Raw genomic sequence first — 18848 nt, 5'->3', positions numbered from 1 at the left:
CGTTTCAAAAAATTTTGGGAAATTTTACTTTAAAACTTTAATTTTAAAACATTTCAGTTTTTCTTAATTACTTTAATTATTTGAAATTTTCACACAAAAAATTTTTTCACTTAACGTTTTTTACAATTTTTACACAATTTTTCAACAGAACACACATTTCACATTACAAACAGTTTACATTTTTTATTCACAATACCACTTAACTTTATTTTCCTTCAAGCAAACTTACATCTCTTGATTGGCTCAGCTACTTAACTCCCTAAATAATTGATAATTACTACCTTTAGTATTTTTAATTTTTAATTAAATTTTTTAATATTAATGTTTACAAACAATTTTTAATATAACAAAGATAGCAGCTTGACACTCAACTTTACCTACATAAGCGCCATCTATATAATTTGAAGAACACACTTACTTCTCTTTAACAACACTTTTGCAGACCCCAACACTCATATAGTAGGTAAGTTAGAATTAAAATTTACTATTTACTTGCTTTAAGTATTTTTTAAAAACTTTTTATGTAGTATTTAAGTATTTTCTAAATATGAAATTATATTTTTAAATATATTTTTGTTTTTTAAAAATTGTGAATTAGTTCTTTTTGTTTCCTATTGGTTTATATGCATTATGTTTAGTTCTTTTTTAGTTTCTTTTTATTGATATGCATATTCGTGTCGGGGAGGTTCCTGTAGACAAGGGTTTCTAAAATACATTGGTTTCTAGATTATTTTTTAATTTTTATAAAAAATTAATTTTTAAAAAATTTAATTTTTTAAAAAAGTTTAATTTAATACTTGACTTTACTTGTTTGTTTCTCAAAAGACTTCATTAGTATTTTCCTTTTAGAACTTTATTCTTAAATTTAATTCTTAAATGTTAATTTCTAAGGGTACCACTTAAATGGTATTTCTTTTTACTTTTGGTTTTGACTTTTACCCTTGCCTGCATGAATAACGAAACACGAATTGAATGATTGGAGAGTTAGGTTTGGAGGCAACTTCCCCTTGATAAGTCTGTCTCCTGCCTACTCAACAGTCATTCACTTATACATTTTTAAAAAAATTGTTTAGTTTAATTTTAATTTGCTAAATTAGTGAATTTATTTTCATGGATTGGTTGGTTTTGCACTTGATTTGCTTATGCTTCTGAATTTAAATGATATTGTAGATTAGTTCGAGAATTAAATCTTTTATATGTTTGTACATTTTTTTAAAATTTTTTAAACAATTATTTTGGCTTTTTTTTCTTTTTTTAGGCTTTAAATTTGCTTTTTTACTTTTATACGTGTTTGTTAAAATTAAAATTAAAATTTGTTTTTGCAATATTTATTTCCCTTAATTAACTTGAATATCGTTTTTTATTTTCTAATGCTATCCTCTAAGAAAAAGGTGCAATGTTTGCAATTATTTTCAGCGTTCGTACGAATTCTATGCATAAAATAAGCATTTGCGTTAACAAAATACTTAATCGGAAAGTATATACCCGATATTTCCGGTATGTTATAATATCTATCACCTATAAAATGATCATTTTGCTTTAGTTTACATTTTTTCCATTACCAAAATCATGTAACAGACGTGTCGATCCTCTTGTCTTGTCACCCGTGTGACGTCACTACCAGCTACCAATGGCACGCTTTTTAAGGTTCTTGGCCTAACCTTTACTGTATTAAAAGAACCTTGGTAAATAGTTCTATTGCTAAGCGCCAACATGTCTTTTAGGGGTCCTGCAAGTAGATTATGGGAAGGCTATAGTAATGTATTTCTAGAGTTTGCAGTGAGTTTCCGCAATTTAAAGGCGGCACGGGATAAAGCTATGAAAGTTGAGAAATTCTTGCAACAAAACAAAATTACTGTACCCAATTTATTTCTGTACAGAAGCAAGTTTATAAGGACGTAAAAGTAAATGAAATACTACGCATGTGAATAGGACTCGCATAAGTTAAGCTCTGAATGTTATGTTTTTGTGTAAACTGTATTCAAAAAGGCCTAAAAAGCAACGACATTTTCTTCCGTATTAACATTTATAAATATGCTGTGCATCATAGTTAAAATTTTATAGCGCGTAGTTAAAATTTCATATGGAAACAATAAACGGAAAAGATACAAAAAATTTGCAAAGGAGGAAGAATAATTTTGAATATCGGTAACTTTAAACATTTATATTACAAACGTCATATTTTATTTGTATTTAAATTTATATTAGTATATGTCCTTGTTTTCTGCAATTTTATTTAAAAAAATCTAATTTTTTACAAAATTTAATTTAAGTATACTAACTATTTAACTGAATTTTTTTAAGTTAAGGATATTAACTAATAAGCTGAGGACTAGCTGTATATGTTTAACGGTTTCATTTTATTCTGACATTTGTTAGAAATTTATGCCACGGTGGTGGTGATGCACACAATGTAAATATTTCGTATCTTATTTACTCACCTATTTTCAAGTTTGTGTTTAGTGTTTTGCACCAAGGACTTTGTAATTTTTATAAATCATCTTGACAAAGCGAACTGTGCATCGTTTTGTACATAGCCAAGTTTCGCATTATTTTAAAATGTGTTTTTGTGTATCTTCAACGGACTTTGATTTTGCAAAGCCTGTGTAATTTAAATATTTACGAACGTGGAAATTACTTACTCTCTGAAGTTCAGTCAGAATAATCCAAGCTAAATTCCCATTGGATTACGAGCCACGCGCGACCGCATAAGTGTTTACCTGCAAAAGAAAATTATCACGTTTCAGTGTTTAAGTTTTGACTTCCTTTTACCATTTAAAAATCTTAAAAGGCCATAGATAAATTATTTTCAGTAATACTAAATTGTTTAAAATTGCAAGTATCAGCTTTTTGCGCCTCATCATCATGACCGCTCTGTTTAATGCAATGACCAAACTGAATTTGACTTTAAGTCATGTGACTTTACAATGTACTTGTTTCTCCTGCTCTATGAAAGCTCACGTAGCTGCTAACTGTGTGTAAAACCAATACCAATAATGAATTATTGCTGGTTTATCGTTACCAGCTCTGCTGAAATAATGCCGTGAAAGCGGAAATTAAGATTGTAATCTACGTGAAGGGTATTGTGTTCGTGGGACGGTGACTTGAGTCTGGAAGAAGGGGGTGTCGATGTTATACTATGATGTGACGAGCAGCGCGGCTACACCAGTCGTTGCTCAGGAGAAACTGAAGCTCTGGCAAGGAACGTCTAACAAATACTAATACAGTTCAAAATGATTACAATTAAATGATAGAATGAAAAACTATGTATATTATACATTGCTCGACATTGAAAATGCAACACAAAGAAGGAGTCGTCAGAAAGTGATGAAATTTGGAAAAAAAAAAAAAAAGAGACAGCAAGCAGCAATAAGTGATCTTTATTTCAAAATGGTAGTCAGAATCCAGAGCGAGAACGGCGTCGGCTCAGTAGGATGTAGGACCACCGCGGACAGCAATGCACGAGGAAACACGTCTAGGCATAGAGTCAATAAGAGTGCATAGGCATAGAGTCAATCCTAAAGGATGGCTCTCCATTCCCTTTCAACCATTTGCGTTCAACCAGTTCGTCTTCTGAACGAGGCAGGGGCAGAGTCTGCAAACGGCGTCCAATCACATTCCACACATGTTCGATTGGTGACAGGTCAGGAGAGTACGGGGCCAGGGAAGCATCTGTATACCTTGCAGAGCATGTTGGCAGGTGCGAGCACTGTGTGGTCGGGCGTTATCCTGCTGGAAAATTGCATTAGACAGCCCCTGAAGGTAGGGGATTGCTACCGGCCGCAGTACATTATCCAAGTATCGCTGAGCCGTCATAGTGTCCTACGTATGCGGCGACTGTCTCTGAATAAACAGGAGCGTGACTCATCTGAGAACACGACGTTTCGCCATTCTGTCATCCACATCGCTCCAGTCCGGCACCATTCTAAACGTTGTCGTCTATGGGGTGGGGTCAATGGCAGTCTTCTTAACGGACGCCGTGAGTGCATTCCACGTTCAACCAATCGACGGGAAATGGTTCTGGTCGACACGGGAACATTCAGGATATCTTGCACATGCTGCAGAATCGCGGTAGAAGTAACTTGTGGGACAGCCACAGCTTGTCGGCGGATGCGTCGATCCACGCGTGCTGACGTCATCCTGACTGCATCTGCACCCCTCCTTGTTCCCACATATCCTTATACCAACCATGTTCGCCATAGCCGATGCACCGTGCTCGCATCCATGTGGGTATCAGCTGCGATTTGACGTAAGGACCAACCCGCCCTTCTCAGTCCAATCACCACACCACTCGTAAAATCGTCTATCTGCTGGAAGTGCCTTCATTGTCGGCGGCTTGGCATTCTCTCCTATTACACGTATCCTCCGGAACAAAAACCAACTTTCTTTGATAATTCGTCTGGCAGAAATAACGACATGATTTCCCCTTCTGCACGTTCCTTCCCTTATATCTTACTTCACGTGCGTCAGAGAGTTGCGCATTTCACATCATTCGCATAACTCAGTGTGCGTCTACTCGAAAATTTGCATAAATTTCTGACCACTTCTTCATGGTGTTGCATTTTCAATGTCGAGTAGTGTATATAGTATACGTATGTTTAAATTATCCAGTAGTCTTTAATTTATGTGACAAAGTTTTCATTTGCCAGTAAATTGTCGGCGAAAGGTCGTCGCATTAATTTGTCGTTGTCAAGAATCTCATACCCGAAAGTTTCTGAATTGTTGACAGCCCGGCAATTTATAGCCTTGGTGAAAAATCTGTCATTCAGATCATTTAGTAGTGCATGTATTCTCGGGATCTTAAGATCTTGGTGCAGAATGTCCGTGCTTACTACGAAATGTGCGTTTGTGATTATTCTTAACAGCCTATTTTGGAGGGTCTGTAGAATTGTTTCGTTGGCTGTCGTGTGGGCAGCCCATGCTGGTGATGCATAAGTAATAACCGGTCTGATAATCGAGACGTAAATATGACGTTTACATTTCAGACTTAAGGTTGAATTTCTACCCAAGCAGGGGATATAAACTTTGGATTATGTGATTCACTTTTCTTCTTATATTCTGAATATGATCCGTCCATGTTAGCTTTTAATTTAGGATAATTCCAAGATAGTTGACTGTATTTACCCTTGGCATAGTTTCATCGAAGAGTTTGATGTCACATTGTAGTTGTTTTTCAATTTATGTCTCTGAATGATGATGAGTTGGGATTTTGAAGCATTTATGCTAATTCTCCATTGAGTTCACCAGAACTCAATATCCATGATCTTGGTTTGGAGCTTGTTAAGTGCAAATTTGACATTTGCAGACTTTATGACAATCGCGGTATCATTCGCGTAGCAGGCGAGGAATGAGTTATTATCTGCTCCTGGTTTGGGGAAGTTGTAAACATAGTACAGATAAAGAATCGGGCCAAGGATCGAACCCTGGGGAATATTTGCTCTGATTGGTAGCGGAGACGAGAAGTCTTTACCTTTTTTGACGATGAAAGTTCGGCTTAGGAAAGAGTGAATAACTTCGACAAATTCTTTCGCAAAGTTTAGCTTAATTAGTTTATATAAAAGTCCATAATGCCAGACTCGGTCGAAAGCTTTAGAAACATCTAATAGCAGAAGTGCAATACATTGTTTCTTGTGACTTGCTCTCCGGCAAATTCTGTTATCCGTACTAGTTGTTTTACCGTACATAAGTTGAGGCGAAAACCAAATTGTTTATCAGGTAGCAAGTCGAAATATTGCTGCATTCTACTGCAGATAATTCTTTCGTATATTTTGCTTAGACCAGATAGCAGGCTTATTGGTCTGTAACTTTCAGGTTTTGTATAATCATTTTTTGATTTTTGAAGTAAAATGACAATAGTCGTTTTCCATGGGGATGGGAAAGTAGGATTTTGAAATGCTGACGTTGATCACACTCGTAATTTTAGGTAGGTTTCTTAACATGAGGTTGGTAATTTTATCAATTCCAGGAACTTTTTTAACTTTGAGATTTTTGATTACTTGAGATATTTCTTAGGGTTGGTGAGCTTTAAGTGATTATCCGTGGAGTAGTTGCTCATCCATGAGTCAACAGAAAAATTAATTTCATCAATAAAAGTGGAATCACTGGGTATTTCATTCGACGAAAATTGGTTATATAGATGGTTTGCTAAAACTTCTGCTTTTTCAGCATTCGAGTATGCAAATTTGTTGTCTGCTTCTATAGGTCTGTCATCCGTGGATTTGTGCTTGAGATTGAGGATAAACCTCCAAAAAGAGCCGTCCATGGTTTCAAGTGACTCGATTTTTGATTCTCAGGAGTCTTTTCTATCCTCCGCAATTAATTTCTTAATGAGCTTGTTAAGTTTATTAATTTCTTTTTTCGTGTCAGGATTCCATGTAATCTGCCATCGTTTCCTGAGATGGTTACGTAATTTGATTGTCTCACAAATTTCAGGTGGAAGTTTGACAATTTTATTCTTGGTATTTATGGTTTTTGAAGCGGAATGATGCGCTGATGTAATGCAGTGAGTAATGTTATTAACCGCTTCATCAATCAGTTCTGGAGAAGACAAGAGCTGGGTGCTTGGCGGGTTGGTAATTAGTAAGTTATGAAATAATTTCCAGTCCGTAACAAATTTTGGAGAGTTTTTGGCGGCTTGCGGAATTCCAAGAGATGCCAGCACAGGAGTGTGGTCAGAAGAGAGTTCAATTTTGGTTTTTTATGCCATCGGTATTGAGGTGCTGGATAAAATTAAGTCTAAGATATTCGGCCTTTGGCGAAGATGGTTAGGACGGTAAGTAGGTTCTTCTGGTGTGCAAGGTGCAATGGGATGATTTTGGAGAAAGTCGTAAAGAATCTTCCCGTTACTGTTCATGCTTCGGCATCCCCATTCCGTGTGTTTGGAATTGAGGTCACCGGCGAGAATAATGCTTGAATTATCCGGAATCAGCTCTGTTAATAGATTTTCTGAGAGTCTATTATCCGGAGGGTTATAGATTGCACTGAAAAAGATATTTCCATAGTAACGGAGAATCACAGACACATTCACTATTTCTAGTCCTCGTGAATAATCTGCAGAAATGAGATTTGGCTGAAATGCACATTTACGTAAATTGCTAATCCTCCTCCTCTATGTCGGATTCTGTCACATCTGTACTTACGATAGTTCATTATTTTCAGGCTTTGCGAGGGATTAGCAAAAGTCTCTGAAATTAAAGCAATGTCTATATTGTAGTCCAGGAGAAACTGAAGAAATTCATCGAGCTTATTAGTCATGCAGCAGGCGTTCCACACCATCATCCTGATTGGAAGCGCGTTCGGAGGTTGTTTATCCATGATTGGTTGACTGGATTTGGAGTAAAAGCTCCTTGCATTTTAATGAGTTGAGAAGCCAGTTCTAGGATGCCAGAGGTTTTAAGACTGGAAACTAAAGTTTGCAGTTCGTGATATATTTTCTTGGCTTTTGTAACCTCATTAAACTGAGTTTTTGAGTTACTCGTTGAGGCTAATGCTGCAGCGTAGGATTTATTAACCATGAATCTTTCTTGATAAGATTTAACTGTGTCCTTTGCCACTTTTTTCTCAGCAATGGGGAAATTTTACACAACCTCGAAAGTTGTTGCCCGGAGCAACAACGTATGCCCGAAGCGTATGTTGCCCGGAGCAGTTGGCCCAAGTCGGTCCCACTTCTTTCGGTTTTTCACTTTTATATGAGAAATGCTCACCTCCACATTTAATGCATCGTGGATCGTGATAACAGTGTGCCTGGGAATGAAAAATCCCTGGCACTTGTAGCATTGAATTGGTCCACGGCGTCCTCTATAATCTTCCACGGAGATTTTTAAATTTTGTAAAAATTCCAGTTTGCGGATATTTTTAGCTTTATCCGTTTTGTCAGAGTAGAGGTAGTGGGATTTTGTCCCCATTTCTCCTTCTAATTAGTTGTTTAAACGTGGTTGACTGGGAATCCCAGTTTTATCAAGTCATGCATAATTTCTTTCGGAGCGGCATCAGAAGCCTTCGAGCCGGAAGGCTTCTGATAACTATTTTAAGCTTCCGCTCTTCAGAAAGAGAAAAGCAATGGAATTTAAAGTCCTTGATTTTTAGCACAGAGATGAGTGTTTCGTAGATTCGTCTACGTTTATAATGTAGTAGCCTTCTGTGAGCATTTTTGTAGATTTTTTCCTCGTATATCAATTTTCTGATATCATTAAAGTCCTTGATTTTTAGCACAGAGATGAGTGTTTCGTAGATTCGTCTACGTTTATAATGTAGTAGCCTCCTGTGAGCATTTTTGTAGATTTTTTCCTCGTATATCAATTTTCTGATATCATTAAAGTCCTTGATTTTTAGCACAGAGATGAGTGTTTCGTAGATTCGTCTACGTTTATAATGTAGTAGCCTTCTGTGAGCATTTTTGTAGATTTTTTCCTCGTATATCAATTTTCTGATATCATTAAAGTCCTTGATTTTTAGCACAGAGATGAGTGTTTCGTAGATTCGTCTACGTTTATAATGTAGTAGCCTTCTGTGAGCATTTTTGTAGATTTTTTCCTCGTATATCAATTTTCTGATATCATTAAAGTCCTTGATTTTTAGCACAGAGATGAGTGTTTCGTAGATTCGTCTACGTTTATAATGTAGTAGCCTTCTGTGAGCATTTTTGTAGATTTTTTCCTCGTATATCAATTTTCTGATATCATTAAAGTCCTTGATTTTTAGCACAGAGATGAGTGTTTCGTAGATTCGTCTACGTTTATAATGTAGTAGCCTTCTGTGAGCATTTTTGTAGATTTTTTCCTCGTATATCAATTTTCTGATATCATTAAAGTCCTTGATTTTTAGCACAGAGATGAGTGTTTCGTAGATTCGTCTACGTTTATAATGTAGTAGCCTTCTGTGAGCATTTTTGTAGATTTTTTCCTCGTATATCAATTTTCTGATATCATTAAAGTCCTTGATTTTTAGCACAGAGATGAGTGTTTCGTAGATTCGTCTACGTTTATAATGTAGTAGCCTTCTGTGAGCATTTTTGTAGATTTTTTCCTCGTATATCAATTTTCTGATATCATTAAAGTCCTTGATTTTTAGCACAGAGATGAGTGTTTCGTAGATTCGTCTACGTTTATAATGTAGTAGCCTTCTGTGAGCATTTTTGTAGATTTTTTCCTCGTATATCAATTTTCTGATATCATTAAAGTCCTTGATTTTTAGCACAGAGATGAGTGTTTCGTAGATTCGTCTACGTTTATAATGTAGTAGCCTTCTGTGAGCATTTTTGTAGATTTTTTCCTCGTATATCAATTTTCTGATATCATTAAAGTCCTTGATTTTTAGCACAGAGATGAGTGTTTCGTAGATTCGTCTACGTTTATAATGTAGTAGCCTTCTGTGAGCATTTTTGTAGATTTTTTCCTCGTATATCAATTTTCTGATATCATTAAAGTCCTTGATTTTTAGCACAGAGATGAGTGTTTCGTAGATTCGTCTACGTTTATAATGTAGTAGCCTTCTGTGAGCATTTTTGTAGATTTTTTCCTCGTATATCAATTTTCTGATATCATTAAAGTCCTTGATTTTTAGCACAGAGATGAGTGTTTCGTAGATTCGTCTACGTTTATAATGTAGTAGCCTTCTGTGAGCATTTTTGTAGATTTTTTCCTCGTATATCAATTTTCTGATATCATTAAAGTCCTTGATTTTTAGCACAGAGATGAGTGTTTCGTAGATTCGTCTACGTTTATAATGTAGTAGCCTTCTGTGAGCATTTTTGTAGATTTTTTCCTCGTATATCAATTTTCTGATATCATTAAAGTCCTTGATTTTTAGCACAGAGATGAGTGTTTCGTAGATTCGTCTACGTTTATAATGTAGTAGCCTTCTGTGAGCATTTTTGTAGATTTTTTCCTCGTATATCAATTTTCTGATATCATTAAAGTCCTTGATTTTTAGCACAGAGATGAGTGTTTCGTAGATTCGTCTACGTTTATAATGTAGTAGCCTTCTGTGAGCATTTTTGTAGATTTTTTCCTCGTATATCAATTTTCTGATATCATTAAAGTCCTTGATTTTTAGCACAGAGATGAGTGTTTCGTAGATTCGTCTACGTTTATAATGTAGTAGCCTTCTGTGAGCATTTTTGTAGATTTTTTCCTCGTATATCAATTTTCTGATATCATTAAAGTCCTTGATTTTTAGCACAGAGATGAGTGTTTCGTAGATTCGTCTACGTTTATAATGTAGTAGCCTTCTGTGAGCATTTTTGTAGATTTTTTCCTCGTATATCAATTTTCTGATATCATTAAAGTCCTTGATTTTTAGCACAGAGATGAGTGTTTCGTAGATTCGTCTACGTTTATAATGTAGTAGCCTTCTGTGAGCATTTTTGTAGATTTTTTCCTCGTATATCAATTTTCTGATATCATTAAAGTCCTTGATTTTTAGCACAGAGATGAGTGTTTCGTAGATTCGTCTACGTTTATAATGTAGTAGCCTTCTGTGAGCATTTTTGTAGATTTTTTCCTCGTATATCAATTTTCTGATATCATTAAAGTCCTTGATTTTTAGCACAGAGATGAGTGTTTCGTAGATTCGTCTACGTTTATAATGTAGTAGCCTTCTGTGAGCATTTTTGTAGATTTTTTCCTCGTATATCAATTTTCTGATATCATTAAAGTCCTTGATTTTTAGCACAGAGATGAGTGTTTCGTAGATTCGTCTACGTTTATAATGTAGTAGCCTTCTGTGAGCATTTTTGTAGATTTTTTCCTCGTATATCAATTTTCTGATATCATTCCAGCTAAATCTGGTGTACTGGATTGTAATTGGTGGAACACGGGCAGCTCGTCTCGGAAACTGGAATCCCTTTTGGATTTCACCTGTCTCAGCTCCCGCAACGTTTGAGGAAGCGTTTTCAGGTGTTGTAGCTGGAGTTTCCTTTTGTCCGGGGTTTGCAGTTTTCTTGTTTTGGCTAGAAATGTCTTTTTTGAGGCGTTTGGGGCGATGTCCAACCGTTTTGTCACGTCTTGGTTCTCCGTCAGAGTCAAAGCTTTCATCTAAGGGTTTGTGAAGGGTGCAGTCTTCAGATGAATTATCCGGGCTGCAAGGTCGCCGGATTTTAGCAAAATCGTCGTCGATGGGTTGTTGGATGTCATTTGGCTGGTTTCCTGATGAGCAGGCGGTATCCGGTGTTGCAGGAATGGTCGCACATGCACGGTTTTGTGCGCATTTGCTGTGCGCAGTTCGTCGCAGTTTCATGAAAAAAATTCAGCTCTCGTTCCTCTTCCGGGGCGAGATATCCATTGCTTTCTCGGATTACCTCAAGATTTGTAATTTCTGAGGCAACGCAATTAATAAAGCGATCCATAATCAGGCAAGGATCAGAAAATCCAGTAGATAACTCCGGGTACGTACAGCACTAAGCTACGAACCTAAGTCCGAGCTCAGAGTCCGTAATAAGTACCAAACAGTAATTTGACAGAAATAGTATGCTTAAGTGCAGTATAAGCAGCAGTAAAAGATAAACGCAAGGCAAGGGGATGAAACACCTTCACGCAATATAATCAAGTAGTGAACGAAAATGAACAAAAAAAAAAAAAAAAAATCACCGTCCGCCTACGGGACTGGGACAGTTAGCTTCCTATCTCAGCTCACAAAACTAGAATTCCTCCGAAAAGAATCGATCACGATATCCAAAAGATGATCGTGTGTAAGACTTCAGCCGCACCTACTCATATATTTACGAAGGCATTATTGCTTAAATGAACTAATTTGAGCACCCTTGTTTAAATGCTTGAAATTTCACGAAAGAATGATTTTCCTGACTTGCCACCAGTGGCGTAGCTAGGGTGGGGCATCTGTCCTCGGGCGCAGCATCCAGGGGACACCAAATTGATGGTACGAAATTTTAGAATAAAGTATTTTCCATTCGTGGGAAACAGAAAGGGGCGCAAAATTTCCAGTTGTCCGGGCTTCTCTGTAATCTGCTACGGAGTTCAGGTTCACAAAAATGGCTTTAGCTTTCAAGTGAGCTTCAAAATCATCCTTACAAATTTTTCTGAGCTCCTCCTTTATTTTCAGCCAGTGAACTTGTTCCTGCTGGAACACAATAGGGGGTGGGATTTCCTCTGCATTTGCTCCGCCCTGATTAGCATCCACTATGGAGTTCACCTTTTCCAAACGATTCGATTCTGTAATTTCCATAGGTTCTGTGGTTTGTTTTTAACTTTGCCGTCTTTTTCAGGGAGATCCAAGTCCCAGTTATTTCGTCTAATATGTCATTTCCATTTTCGTTTGCCTTTTCCACAGTGATTCTTTTGTCATTCTGTTCTATCGCCTTATTAGCTCCTCCCGGGTTAAAGTCATGGACCTTATAAGAAATAGACCAACCCAAATGGGTTTTCTCCCTCGTCTCAGGCGTTCCCGGCTGTCACCTTGATCACATCCGGAGGAGTAGGGATGACTTGCAGAAATTTTTTAACAGTGGTTGCCTATTGCAGCGTGTATAAGTGTCAAGAAAAAGCTGGTTGTAGCGCCTCATTTCACAAATTAGAATTTCTACATATTTTTATTTTTGAAATTGAGATTGATTTTTAAAAATTTAAGATATTTATCAAGCATAATTAACATTCCAAATAATTATAAAGCTATTGCATGCTTTCAGGGCTTGATACTTTTTTAGCTTTTCCTATGCTGTAAGGAAATTTAAAACTACTACTTTTAGAAAATAATATTTTAAATCTGAACTAATATAAAATTTCAAACAAGCAATTTTCTCTTGCAGTTTTCATGCTTTTTATTGGCGTAAATAAGTAAAAAATACTAAAATATTTAAAAACGAATTTTGCAAAGTTTTGTTTAAAATTCTAAATTCTAAATTGTGCTGCCTTTTTTTAAATTATAGATGAATATTATAGCACAATTTCTATAAAGGAATTTTATTTGAATCATATTTCATAATATATCATAGTGATAAACACTTTTGACTCCTTAATTTTTATACACTTAATATTAAAATTGTATTTAACACTAATAATTAATTTTGCTTGTATTTTATAGTGATTATTTTTTTAATTTATTTTTAGTTCTGCATAAGATTTTTTTTATTTACTGTTTACTTTATTATCTCGAAGCGGCACTTTTGCCTTGTTTCACTATAAATGTCCGTGTCTCCTTGCAAATTGTTGTTATTAAATATTATCGCTGTGTATTATATTTAAAGAAATTAAATAATGAAGATTCTGTGTGAATACATGTATTAAGGCATACAATTTTGTCCCAGTTTCTGGCCCTGTGACAAAACGACGGAATCTAGAGTCATCAAATTTTGAATAATGCAATCCTCCACCCGAGCATGGGCATCTGGACGGTCGAATTTCGAATTTCTTTTAATCTATTTCATATTTTGTAAAACTTTAACTAATTTTTGATTGATAAACTCAACGAGTTCAAAGCGAGTAATCGTAACACTGTACGGAAAATAACATTTTTATCTCCAGTGCGGAAATTTCTAAAGGTAGGCTGTTCTCAAATATATGTGGTTTTTGGGCGAAGAACATGATATTCGATAAATATAGGTACCACACAAAACGTTAAAAAAAAAAGGTTCCTTTTGGGAGTAATATAAAATCTCAGTGCGTCTAGATTTTATTTTATCTTTTTTTTCCTTCATTACACTCAGAAAATTTTATTGTCCGAATTTTATAAATTACTAAAATAAATATTCCACTTTAATAAGTTAATGATGATATAATCAAATAAATGATTGTTTTCAAATGTTATTTTAGTTTTGAAAATCACTGACTGAAAATGGTCATTAAATTTAAAAAAAAAATTAACAGATCTTGTTTAATTTTACTTTATTTATTTCAAAGCATCAAGTACTATCAATCTTATTTAATTTTACGTTATTTGTATGCAAAATCAAGTCCATAAATTTTGTGCTTAGAGTTTTTAACGTTTTACCAAAGTAAAGATGTTTGTACAAGAATTACTCGTGGAAAAAATGCGCGTAATGCAGTAAAACGTGCTTTAATGAAATTTATTAAATCCTATTTGGAAAAATCTGTGATTTTCATAATCTCATCACTATACACTGTATCACATTTAATAATTAAAAACAGGTATGGGGTACAAACGCCATAGGTTTCAGTGTTAAAGTAAACCAGATCGACCCTACTCTTTCATGCGGACATGTCGGTGACGCGCGCCCTGCCTACTGGGTTAGTCTATTTCTCTATTTCTTATAAGGTCCATGGTGGCATCACAGTGACGTCAGATTACTGCCTGTTAATTTTCCCCATTAGGCTCGCGTCGGCGAGGAGTCGAAGAAATGAGCTAGCCCTTTCTATTTATCCCTGGTCTGGCATGAAGGGCTTATTTTTAAACTCGCTTGCAAAGAATTCAGCAGAGAAATGACCCTCCTGATTTATTCTTTTATCAAAAATAGAAAGGTTTCTGTGAACATTCGTCAAGACACCTCCGATCAAAAAAGATTGAATGCGTTAGTAGCCCAAGACTCAATTCTTGGGCCTATACTCTATCTTTTTTATGGTGCTGATTTTCCGATGCCTTTGACAAGTATAAATATTTATATTGGTTGTTACTCCGACGATATAGTTACTGCTGTGAAATCACTGAGCCCAGTCATAGCTGTCAACAGATGACAGAAAATGATACTGCATGTAGAAGACTGGTGTGTGAAATGGAGAATCGCCATTAAGGCTTCAAAGTCGAACCTTCTTATTATCAGTAAAAGAACTTCCAGAACACTGATCGATGTACGCTATTTAACACGGAAATTCGGAAAAATGATGTCGGCAGACATGTTGGATGGGTTTGTGTGAGCTCTTCGAAAAATCGTATATATACGGTGTATTTTCATTTTGTGAATGTGAAAGTGGTATTTATGATTTCTTAGATGTTCCGGTTTCCGTAGTGGTGCTTTTTATTGAATTCCGGCGCATATTAATGTTCTCCCGATAAGACTTGAAAAGGCGGTTAGGCCTAGTGTGGTCGCCGTTTGTTTACAATTGAAGACTTTCTGTTTTACACCAAGGATAACAATGACCCCGATCGGTGGCCCTGCTCTAGAGGCTCGATGATCGCGCCTTGAAACCACTGGCGTTTGCTTCTCAATGGCGTTCGCTTGCTTTTCAAATAGGAATGTTTATTTTTACCCGGATATAGATAAAGGGCTTTGAAACCACGGAGTAATTTTATTACTAAACAATACATGCACTTGCCCAGTAAAAAGGTCTTTCTTTTCCAAATACTTTTCTCTGACATCAACACACTTGCTCCCCAAGCTAGTATTGTGATTATTCACCTGGATGGAGCCCATTAAAAATGTCAGGAGAAAATTTATTGCAGTAATGAAAAATCTCATGCCTTTACTAGGTAAATTCTCCAAACTTGATTTAATGCGTAAAAGACACCTTTATACGGCTATAGACCGTCAAATCTTCGCGTATGCCTCCCCTGTTTGGGCGGCAATTTCTAATAAAGATTTGAATACGCTTCAGATAATACAAAATAAGTTCCTCAGACTCGCCCACTTCTATGTTTCAAATGACACGCTTCCCCATGACCCTAAAACTGAAAGAGTTAAGACTTTTCTCCACAAAGTTAATGAAAATTTCTTTAATAAGGCTTTAAACTGCCCGCACATGGATAATTTTAAAGTGTTCAACTACATCATACTCACAGAAGACCGAAATATCAGGCCATTTGCAGCCCACATTTGCGATTCCGACTTCCCTACATAGTTGTTTCATATTCTATCTCAACCTGAACATCCCAATAAGCTGTGCTTACTTGATAATGTGTGTACCACATTATTTGAAACACGTCCATCCTGTGTTCCTACTTTCTTTTAAGAGTTTGCCCTGTCATTGAGGAACTTTCCCTCTCTGATATGCGCCCCCAAGCAGAACAGAATTTTGAAATCCCACCTTGGGAAAATGTACGGATTCAGCTTCTTAATGTTTTTAAACATCATGCGAAGGCAAGCACTAACGAGATCATTTACAGAAAACTCTTCGCTGAGCACAGGCACAAATATAGCAGTTATCTTCCGGTCTATACAGATGGTTCAAAGTCAAAAGATCACGTCGGAATGGCATTTGTAATTGAAGATCACATGGAGGGCAGACGCTTGAACCATGCTTTCTCTGTCTTAACATCCGAACTAACTGCGATATATTATAGTCTTTTGTACATCTCAAGGCTCTGCCACAAAAAGTTTATAGTTTATACAGACTCTTGTAGTGCGCTTAAATCATTAGAAGCTTTTTCCCATACTCAAAATCCAGTCATAGTGGATATTCTGAAGTTACATATAAACTTAACGAGTCGTGGATATGATATCCTGTACTGCTGGGTTCCCGGCCATGTGGGAATAAAAGGGAATGAGCTGGCAGATATCACAGCGAAATGTGCTGTTGATCTGTCCAGTCGCCTCACCCCTTTTGGAGACATTTGTTGTGTAGTCAAAGAGAAGATCCGAAAAAAAATGGCAGCAACTTCGGGATGTTCAGCTTCAAAACAAGTTAAGACGTGTAAAGCCTAAAATTGAGCATTGGTAATTAACTAGAAATCGTAAGGAGGAAGTTCTTTTGACTCGCCTCAGAATTGGTCACACTAGAGTGACACATAAGTACCTTTTAAAAGCTGAGAATGAACCTGTTTGTTCATATTGTAATGTTTGTCTATCTGTTCGTCATATTTTAATTGAGTGTCCCTGTTTTAACAGTCTTCGTCAGAAATATTTTAATAGCTGTGACTTATCTCTCGACCGTTTAATCGGAAGAGAGGTCAATTGTAATTTATTTTATTATTTGAAAGAGACTGGCTTTTATTATTTAATGTAATCTGTTCAGCAGATTTTGTTTTGTATTTTAATGTGTGCTTTTACCAGGTTATTTATATGACTCCATCCTCTGGATTTGGTACATGTAGCTTTTTAACAATTTTATTAATAAGTTTTTCATTTCTAAATTAGGTCATCCCACCATTTGTTTGGGGCATCATAATCATCATTGGTTTCTGCGCCAAAAAACTCACTCACTCACTCCCTACATAGTTGATGCAACTTGTATATAGCATACATATGCTTTTTATCATATTTTCTCTGTATTATATATTTAATTGTACTATGTATGTATTCGCATCTCATTATGTTCTATCTGCTTACCTCACAAGCAGACATGACGTGCTTCACACCAACACTTGCCTCTTCTGGTCTGCAGATTTACCTTGGATTTGGTTTTTCTGGCTTGTGGCAAGTGGTCAACCCTTGCTCTTACCATCTTAGACCTCTCCTTCATCGGTAGGGACTCTTCCATGTCAGGCGTCCTTCGGCCATACGTGTCAGGAGCCGGAAACATCTCGAGTCTTCAGCGATAGTCCGGCAATATCGGTATAGACTGGACTGGTATGGACCGGACTGCTTGGAGGACCTGTGAAGCAAGAATTAGAAATTATTAAAATTAAATAAAGTCTTGTAAATTTCTGCAAGTTGGTTAAGTAGAAAATATCTAATCTTCTTCTTCGGCAATTTTCACAAGACACATAGTTGCTTTGAAACCTGCTGTAAGTTTCGCAAAGCAAGGTAGTCGTTGCTTTCTTGATGCGATTGATGTGTTCTATCATAGTTCCTAGTAATTTTCGGATTTTATCGTTTTGGAGACATGCGACAGCTTCATTAATTTCCTGCGGTACTGGGAGCTTTCTCTTCTGAACTTTCTCGCTGAAAAGAGTTATTGAGGGTTTTCCTTCTTTTCCTGCTGTGTTTAACTGACAGAAATCTTCAGCGTTTAGGTTATAAGCTTTAGGTTTCTGAGTCGGCTTTCTCTCAAATTCGCGACGATATTCTGGGCAACCACGATAGCTAGGTGTTACGTTGGATAGGAGCTTAACATGGAGGCCCCACACTACACAAGTAATTAATCAGTTCCGAGCTGCTAAACAAAAATTTGTCCCCTTAATTTCTCGGAACTCAGTTTTATCTTTAGACAATAAATTGCTCCTTTACAAAGCGATATTGCGTTCCATCATTACCTACGCCTGTCCTGTCTGGGGCTTTGCAAGTACAGTACACATGAAACAACGCAAGTTTTGCAGAATGTTAGTCTTCGACAGATAACCAAGAGTCACTAATTCATCAGGAATATAGATATTCATAATGAACTTAAAGTTCTAGAAATTAAAACGTTTATGGCTAAAATTGCCAAAACATTCTTTAAGAACATAGATAAGGTTGAAAATGAAAGTATTCCATTACTTAACTATGATTGTAATGACATTAACAACGCCAGAAGACCAGAAGCACTATCTTTTTTCCTTCCGGTGTTTTAAGTACTTCAATGTAATACACAGGTAGTGGGGAACGCTTCACGATTTTGCGTGTCATCCTTGCGCAGGGACCATGCTAATCTTCTCTGTTGCCAAAGCAAATGCTTCATCTGCCCGATTCCATTCCGTCCTCATCAGCGAAGTCATCCTGTGTCCTACAAGAGGACGATGCGATGTTACCAGTAAAACTAGCACAATACTTTAACTGTCCGCCTACTTGACTGCGACAGTCTGCGCGAATCAACATGAGGAACAAAGACGCAAAAATGTTATGTTTATGTCTATGTCTTATCACTTAGAGGCAATCGAACATTAACGGCCTTTACCAATATATGATACGCGACTTTTAAATGCTTGAAGAATCGAGTAAGTTGTATCCAATAATATGGAAGTACTTGTACATATGCTAGTTCTAGCACAGCACAGCTGTGCTAGAACTCAGAGATTACTAGCGACGGAGGCTCCCGTGCCGCCGTCCGTAGAATAAGTAAACTTTGAACAAATGAGGTGCTCGTGTG

General features: G+C 36.4%; 1 protein-coding gene and 1 pseudogene across 2 annotated transcripts in view; one reads left to right on the top strand and one right to left on the bottom strand.

The window, feature by feature from the left end:
• The window catches only part of LOC118205481 (uncharacterized), a 370084-nt gene that overhangs the window by 46294 nt on the left and 304942 nt on the right, over positions 1-18848 (top strand). The window lies entirely within an intron of this gene.
• Positions 18354-18423, bottom strand: LOC118199066 (U6 spliceosomal RNA; annotated as a pseudogene).

Source organism: Stegodyphus dumicola, chromosome 11 (assembly GCF_044657685.1).
Source record: "Stegodyphus dumicola isolate Sdum_Otavi_A_Nest chromosome 11, ASM4465768v1".
Taxonomy (NCBI): domain Eukaryota; kingdom Metazoa; phylum Arthropoda; class Arachnida; order Araneae; family Eresidae; genus Stegodyphus; species Stegodyphus dumicola.
Note: the sequence above shows the minus strand (reverse complement) of the source record. Positions and strands in the feature narration are given on the sequence as shown.